The sequence below is a fragment of the Paramormyrops kingsleyae genome, chromosome 23 (genome assembly GCF_048594095.1).
Source record: "Paramormyrops kingsleyae isolate MSU_618 chromosome 23, PKINGS_0.4, whole genome shotgun sequence".
NCBI classification, from domain to species: Eukaryota; Metazoa; Chordata; class Actinopteri; order Osteoglossiformes; family Mormyridae; genus Paramormyrops; species Paramormyrops kingsleyae.
The window spans coordinates 3,772,206-3,781,290 of NC_132819.1; the positions used below are offsets into that span (position 1 = coordinate 3,772,206).

Consider the following 9,085-nt stretch of genomic DNA (forward strand, 5'->3'; position numbering starts at 1 on the left):
ATTAGCTATTTTATTTCTTTTATATACATTTTATACATATAATTGGTCCTCTTTCACATAATCATAGTGATCAATGAAACACCTACACACACACACAGTCGGGTAAACATATCCTTATGGGGACCGCTCATTCATTTCTATGGGAAAAATGCTAATGCTAACTTAACCCCTACCCAGCCCTAACCATAAGCATAAGTAGCCAAACAAAATACAAGAGTTTTTGCATTTTTAGTTTTTTCATTGCAGTCACGGATTTTTATAAAATAGAGTTTTCCCTTATAGGGACCAGGACCAGCTACACCTGTACTATTACACAGGCTACATGTGAAGAATGCGAGACAAAAAAGAAGAGCATTTAGACAGCCAGAGAATGTTAACTGCCAGTTTAATTATATTTATTACAGAGCTTATTGAATTGTTCAGTGAAATAAATCCATCCATCCATCATCCATCCATCTAGCAAACGGGCTGGTAGCCTCTCCTCAGCAGCATATGGCACAAGGTTGGTGCTCACCCTGGACGGGAGGCCAACTCAAATGTAATAGTGAATACTGAAAATAGGACAGTGGTGCAAACAGGAGAGATGATTATTTATTAATTTGTTTGTAATTTGATTAATTAATCACTTAATTCACGTTCCACAGCCACTTGTCCCATGTAGGGTTACAGGTCTCTGGAATATATACCTGAAAATAATGGGCGCAATGCAAGGAGGAACCCAGGAGGGGATGGCAAACCCATCGCATGGCAGGGAATAACCCAGATGGGGGCACCAGCCCTTTCGGAGTGCAGGGAATAAGCAGAGGGCGGTGCCAACCCATCACAGGGCAGAGAATCTCCCAGGAGGGGCGGCAGTCCATCACAAGGCATGGCAGTTCATTAGATCACAAAAACCTGCTTTGTCAGTCAGACTGAAAAAGGCATTCCTAAAACTCATTTAAAAATAATGAAAAATATTAGAGTAGCTGGTTGGATACAGAACAACAAATTAGGGTTATGAGCATCTCTCAGGGATCCACCCATCTATCTTCTAACCTCTCATCCTGGTGAGGGCTGTGGGGCCTGGAGCCTATCCCAAACAGGACAGGGCACGGGGATGGAGTACATCCTGGACAGGATGCCAGTCATACAGAGGACACATAGACACACACTTCTCCTAGTGACACCATTTAGCCCCCCCTGGTTGGGTTAATTCATCATTCATCTATTTGCACTGAAGCATTAATTATTCACATCCCGATTTAAATTAAATACAGTTCTAGTATTTAAACTAATATTGAAGTAGCCATTTGGCAGAATAGCATCCAGACCTGTTATAATCTTATATCCTGGATCATGTCTCCCCGTTTGTGGCAATTTCTCTTGAAATGAAATCAGTTACAGATTTTCATCCATATAACGTTTGACATTATGTGAAGTGATAATAAGTTACAACAAATACCAGTTATCATGTTCAGAAGGTCAAGCGCACTCACTCTTCTCTTTGTCGGCATTAACTGGATAACTTTTGCCAAGCGATAGATTTTATTGACTGGGGAAGGGGGGTGACGCTAGAATTAATAGCATACCGGAGAACGCTCGGTATGCCATATGCCCCGTATATGTATATCCTGTAGCTGCAGTGAGTATATTAGCATTATAGTTAATAAGTGTACTGCCACAATAAGTATGTATATATGTGACACAGTGACAGTAAAACTTTCTGGGCATCTACATTGATAATACTTAGATGATAGTACTGTTTTGTTATTAAATACAATGATTAGATTGAACCGGCTTATGCATTTGCTCTTTAAGAGGTTTTTACTGTTGTCTGGTGTGCTGTGAATAAAGAGAAATAATTTAATACTACATACAGCAGCATTTCTAAACTCATTCCTCAGCCCACCTGACAGCTCCACATTTTTGCTCTGTCCCAGATCCCTGCATGCATGAACCAAACAGTTACCTGGAACTGCTGTGCTGAGAGCTTGGACAGAGCAAGACTGTGGGCCTTTGCGGTGGGGTCCAAGGACTGGGCTGAGGAACCCTGACATAGAGGAGACTCCAGTAGGAGCCATGAAAAATCAAGAGATTACAGAGGAAGGCAAAATGCTTCCATTAACATGGCAAATAAGCTGCAAGTAACCTTTAGGGAGGGGCACTACAGTGAATACTGTATTCAGTAAGAAGCTGTTCTCTAGCAGTCAGTTTCTGTAACATGACATGGTGCCTTTTGATGCCCCCTATGAAGAACAGACCCTGTGCTTCCGTTCCTTCTAGATTTTCTAGCCAGCAGAGAGGAGGAAGCTATGGCTCTGGCCTGTGGGACCATGTATTGTTTTTCTCTGGGAAGAGTTGTGAACGTCGGGCAAGAGACGACTCAGATACAGCCGCTTTGGGACAGACGTGGACTTTAAGGAAACACAGACTACACATGGGACAGCAGTGACTGAGCTGGGGATCACAGTGAGGGCAGACATATTTATACACAGCAGACTAATCAGCCACGAAACAGGTGTAGAGGGTTAGGGTGGAGAACTATTATGGGATACAGGAGAATTAGGAGGGTTACAAAGGGCCAGCAGCGACCTCTGCTGGCTCGAGTGGGAGGAGACATTAAAAAACAAGAGATTACAGATCATGACAGGAGCAGACCAAGCACAGCAACAGTGGGGTCCTGCTCAATTATTACACCACATATTTGAGAAAACGTTATGAAAATCTGTTCCCAAGAATTATTTAAATATCGGCATGACCGAAGCATACGACTGGTTGTATCTAGACTACACTGGCACTGACAGCACAGTGTAACAAATTACCAGCATATCTGGTGGTTCAGAATAAAGAAAAATTAAAAGAAACAAGGTTGTTAATAGACTAATTTATAATAATCAAATCACTTAATAATTATGTAATACATAATATGTCACGATGGGAAGAGGGACAATCCAAGAACAGCTTTGTGGGTTTTATTGCTGAACCAAAAGACATAAATAGAAACCAAAAGGACGAGGAGAGTGCAAACAGGAGGGAGGGAGGAATAACCAGGAGGGGTCGGGGAGAACCTACTAACAAGGGGGGCACAGAGGGGTCCTCCTCCTTTTTGGGTAAAACTAATTTAATTGCTTGTGACATGGTACGAGGCAACTTCTTTGTTGAGAGAATTTCTTTAAAGAGCAAGACAACCAAAGGTGTTAATCTAACAGGAGAATTTGTAGATCCCTTTGTAGAATTCAATGTGAAGACCATCTGGGACAGGCGCCCTGCTGCTCTGCATTGTTTACTTTGCATGTAAAAGTTTGCAGTCAATAATTTTTATATCTTTCATTTCTCTAATTGTCTCATGTTTTAACAGATTTAAACACGGACACAAACCACAGCAAACTGCACTTACAGCCTTCATCCTGCTCTTCAGTCTCTGAGGCGCTGCATCTAAATGGGGACTCGTCAAAAAGCCAAGTGGAGCTGTCATGAATGAAGGCCTTGTTGAAGCTTTCCCCTGCCTGACAGCAGGTTGGACTCTCGTTTGACTAAAGTGTTTTTAATTTCCACAGAACTTTGCAGGCTCATCTAGGACGGAGAATTTCTGCTGTTGAGCGCATTAGAAGAGATTCTCAGAGGGAGATATGAGTTCTAGGTGCCTGCTGGGTCCATATTCAAGACAGAGTTAGGACCGACTGCAAAAATGCTGCACTGTCTCCCAGATTGGGGGAAAAATTTGCATTTTACAGGTAGAAGAAAATTTCATTTCTAATAGATGGAATCTGATTTACCTTAGATTTGTTTGGTCAGCAGTCGTATGGGTAAATTTCAGCACTACAGACAGTCTGTGGGCTGGGGGGGAGGGGCAGGTTGGCAGGTGGGGGCACATGGAATGCTCCTGGGGGTGTGGTGGGGTGTCCTTACTTGAATTACTGGAGCCGAGGCTAAGAAAGGCACTAAACTGCACAAACAGCCTAATGTACTAAATTTTACATGAAAAGGGGCTGTGGGGCTTCTTGGCGCTATGTTTCTTAGCAGACTGACTAATACAGCCAACTGGATCCATCTACCTCTTCTAAAACATCCATGCAAAGTTTCCTGCCTGTTTCTGAAAGATTTCAGCATTTTTCTTTTGCTTCAGTTCTTTGTACTTCTCAAGAAGACAGGTTTCAGTATCTTGACCTTTGCAATCTGGAAGATTGTTACCCTCCAACTACCTGTTTTGGGTCAAAATGGCTCCATTTGTGTTAATTTGCATCATTAATTACAGCATAAATCAATACATTCAAGATGAATTTTTAAGGTAATTTCAACAAAAGCCTGTAATGTCATATTCGACCACCATGTGATGCCACAAGCCGAAAACCACTAAGACGTCAGTATGAGACTTAGCAGAGCTGAAAATAGGAAAATATGTTGTTTTTGTTAAATATATCACAGTGCAATTGTTTTAAAAATAAATCAATGACTTTGCATGAAAACTTTATGTGTTTTGTCAAATAGAAAACCTGAAGTATCTGAACTTGAACCGATACTGAGCAAAATATTACCTTACTTATATGAAGGTAATATTCTATGATGTAGAATAAAAGACACAACTAAACAATCCATTTCTTTACTTTAACAAGATAAATGTTAAAGTAAGAAAACAAGATAATAAAAGAATTCAAATTACATATTATAACAGAAAAATCAGATTGTAATCTGTTAAAACTACAAACATCAGTAAATCAAACCACAATCAAATAACACCAAAATCCAAATATGAATAACACTGAACAATAACCAATCAAAAACATTGTAAATGCTCTGCACAAATGTTACAGAATGCAAGAAATGTATATGTGTGTGGTTTGCTAACATAACATAACAGTAAACTGACTGACATCTCATACAGCCATACTGCAAACAAATACACTCATGATGAGGATACAACATGAAACGGTCTGGGGGAGGAGGAAACATTTCCACATGTAGGGTTGGAGGCATTTAATTATTTACAGACAATTCCATGTAGCCAGTGTAGGAACCTGAGGTCAGTTTAACACAGATCACTGTCCGTGGTGCTGAAATCTCTACTTAATGGGCTGGTGCTGAACGAATAGGACGGCTGGCCAACATATCTCACTGTGTGATTCCACTGACTGGCACCTTCTAATGTATGTGATTTTTAACAATGAGGAAAATCATTTTTAAAAAGTTATTACAGGAAACCATATTTACATGCCTATAGCTTTCATCTCTCACGACAGGAAACCCAAAAACTATTACTTTTGGTGAGAAATACATTCATGTTATATCACTTCCTCATTTTAAATCACAAAACACACCTCATTTAGTCTCTGCTTATTTTTATATCACTGTATTTGTTTTTAAGTCATTCACAGAACCTGCACCAAGTTACGCAACGTGCCCATATTAGGTGAACACAAGGACCTGATTATGGGGTTTTTATTTCTAGCCAAGAGCCCGGATAGCTCAGTTGGTAGAGCATCAGACTTTTAATCTGAGGGTCCTGGGTTCAAGTCCCTGTTTGGGCAGCAGTCCCTTTATGCACCTGTAGAGCACGGTGGCCTGTACGTCGTCACTGCGAAAGGCTGAGTGACTGAAACATGGATTGTCTGTGGGTCCCCGAAGACTGGAGTTGGAAACACTGGTATACAGTATAAAGTGCAGGACGATGATAGTGAGGGAGAGACCCAGCAGATTGGACACGGCATATGCGTGGTGCACCTGTGGCATTCGGGTACCGGGTACCTGTCCAAGATGGTGATGGCCATAGAGAACGGCAAAACACCTCGGGATAAACCATCGCTTTTAAAGGTGAATGTGTACTCGTGTACCAGTTATGTCAATCCCTGAATATAATCTTCAGAATAACACTAAAAAGATGTAACCTGCAGAAGACAATGTACTTAGAGAATGTACCACTGAGAGAGAGAAAGAGAATGCAGACCAATCACTGCTGCACGATGTCATCATACAAGCATGTATCCCCACCCTAATTAGCTCTGAAGCTCATGTCCCAATTAACTCTGCAGCTTATCACTCAGTTGTAGACTATAAAATATAATTAGTTCAGTAGCTAAATAGTGAGTAGCCAACCGAAACAGCCAACTACAGTGTTTTTGAAGAGGACACCTGGGTTCTTAGTGTATTACCATATATAAATAAAAATTATTGTATTCTTTTGCCACAGTTATGTTTTCCAGAGAGAGAGAATGATTGGCAGCCTCTTCACCCAGGGGCGGGGAATACCCAGAGCTGTAGACCAATGCCGAGCGATTATGTCACAGGAAGTTGCACGAGCAAAGTGGTGGCAGAAAAGCAGAAAAAACAGAGGCAAATAGACAAAGACCTCAAAATGAAATAAAAGTTTGTGTTGTGCGGTTGGTTGCCAAAATATAAATTCAAAAGCAACAGGCTTCATTTTAATAGAATAAATTTAAACATTTCTTTAGCTACACTATATAAAATGAATTTCACTACAGTTCCTCATTCTACCAGCAGAGACACACCCTACCTTTACACTAGACACGGTAGTTAGTGTAGCACTCTTGTTAAATGGACCAGTGGGAAGGCTACACTCACAAAGACACTAGGTCCTAGAGTTGTGATGCAACCAAACCTGAGAATTAGATTTTTTTCCTTAATTTTTTTTGTAACTAACTTTATTTTGTACAGCACCGATCATTATACTGCACAATATGAAACAGAACGTATATACATTAATGTAATTTGAATGTATGTGTGTGTGTAAATGAAATTATCCTTGTGCGCACGTTCAGAGTTCTTTTCTGTGTAGAAACACAAGCTTATCTGCTGTCCACATGCGAGGGCTTGGTGGTTCAGGCTGATGCTGAAAAAACCATACGGCAGCTGGCCAGGCTACCGTAGGCTTGGGTGTCCTGCATGCGGGGTTTCCTGGGACAGGCTCGCCATCTTGTCTAATTGGAAATCTTCTATTCCGTACAAAAAAAAAACAATCTATACAAAAGATGTAATGTGTTACATCATAAAAAATATATGAAATATTAGTTCAGTTTTGCTATAGCATCTAATTGTATACGGGTATAGTACAGAACACTGTAAAAAATATTACTACATCCTAATTTGCAACAAACGGACCCAGCATACGACAGCCCGCGTAATCAACCCAACCAGACAGTGTACAGAAACAACCAGTAATACACCCATATAAAATGCATGAGAACACACATTAATCAAAGTATGTCGACTAGCTGTCGAATGTTAATAGCTTTTAACCATTTCAATAAACTATTTTTCCTTATGAATTTAAATGAACGTTTGCAACACAGATGCAAATACAACATCAGATTACATCATATTATAACAATTAAATTGAGCACACTGCTCTCATTTAAAGAAAATACATTTTAGAAATGAATAATAGCTTCGACTGGTTTTTATTTTATTTTTTGTGAGCTTTTACGATCTCACATGCAACATACATTGGGTGAGGGTAAAATGCGGACTGTTTACAAACAGCGGAATCCGTGTTTATAAACAGACGTGTCGCAAAAGACGCACGCCGCGTAGACAGATCACGTGGCATAGAAAGAAACCCATAGGACGTTACTTAATCACGGGGTGCGTTCGAGGTGTGTCTGCAGCTGACGTGACGTGGAGCGCGATCTGCCGTCGGCTGCAGGGGTGGAGTATACGCTGGATGTAAACATAGGAGCATTCGAGGAGCTCAGCAAGGCGCAGCAGCTGCGCGTTCAGCCAGTGCAATTTTGTCATCCATATTACAGAGTACAATACGATTGTCCGAAATCCTTATTGTTGTTAATGTTTAACAATTATTTCATTGTTGGTTTTTTTGAAAAAATTTTTTTTAAATATATAATTTGTTGAGCGTTCTCTAGTCGCGTAAAATTTGCATTTGGACGTCCAGCTACCATGAACGTCACAGTTTGTGGGTGCCTGTTCTGAATGAGTAAAATAAATCGTAATAAATCAATAAATAAAAATGTTTCTTTCACCAATAAAGTGTATTCTTAAGTATTTTTGTAGATCTCATATCGAAACACTATCGAACTATATCTTCGTGTTGTCTGGTTTAATTTTCTCATTTAAGTAAGGCTACTGTACACCTTGCAAGCACTCATGTGAAATATCTACACTATTATAGAAACGTCACATTGGTTGGCACTGTACAAGTCATTATATCAGAATTAATACAAGAAAGAAAAAGAAAATTGCAAAGCAGATCTGTTACATTTAAACATGGAAGTAGCATGTAGAAATAAGTCCCCCAGGCTTGGCATATAGTAGTGGAAAAGGCTAAATTTGTATTTTACAAAAACATTTAAAAGTGTTTGGGGCAGGATTTGTAATTCTCCATTTTGTCCTATACACTGTAACAATAGGGAAGCTGCCCTACATAATCTAAAAGTCCACGGAAGTGGCACGTAGAAGTGAGGCCCCAGCACATGTGATATATTGCCAAGAAGGGCGGAATTTGTACTTAACGAAAATTCAAGATTGAAGATTCAAGATTCAAAAGGTGTATTCGTCTCGTACACAGTTGTACACCTCAGAAATGAGGCCCCAGAACATGTGATATATTGCCAGGAAGGTCAGAATTTGTACTTTACAAAAATTCAAGATGAAGATTCAAAAGATTTATTCGTCATGTACACAGTTGTACACACACAACATGTAGTGGAATGTAACCCTGGTCACTCTGAGCAGCTGTGCATGATAAGAGAGTAACAAAATATAGAAAAAAATTAGAAAAATAATATGATAAAAAATATATGAAATGTTCAGCTGTACATAATCTATACATAAGTGATAGGTAAGAGGTATTTTGCTGTGCAATGTGCAAGAGGCCTGAGGTATGTGCCAATGATTTGGACAGGGTGAAGCAGTACTTAGAGGCATTGAGTATTGTCCTGATTTAGGAGCATTATGACCTGGGGGAAAAAGCTCCTCTTTAACCTTTCCGTTCTGGGATGCATTTCCCAAGACCATAGTGGAGCAACACTGTTGTAAAGTTGCGTAGTTCGAACTACAGTTCTTGTGCTGTAGTTAGAAGCTTAGTCCCGGGTAAATACATCAGCGATGGTGGAAAATGCAGTCTAATAAGGGTATA

At 40.0% G+C, this 9,085-nt stretch overlaps 1 non-coding gene across 1 annotated transcript; it reads left to right on the top strand.

The window, feature by feature from the left end:
• Positions 1-5,431: 5,431 nt before the first annotated feature.
• Positions 5,432-5,504, top strand: trnak-uuu (transfer RNA lysine (anticodon UUU)). Its single transcript has one exon. It is a non-coding gene; the product is annotated as a tRNA-Lys (tRNA).
• The last annotated feature ends 3,581 nt before the right edge of the window (positions 5,505-9,085 follow it).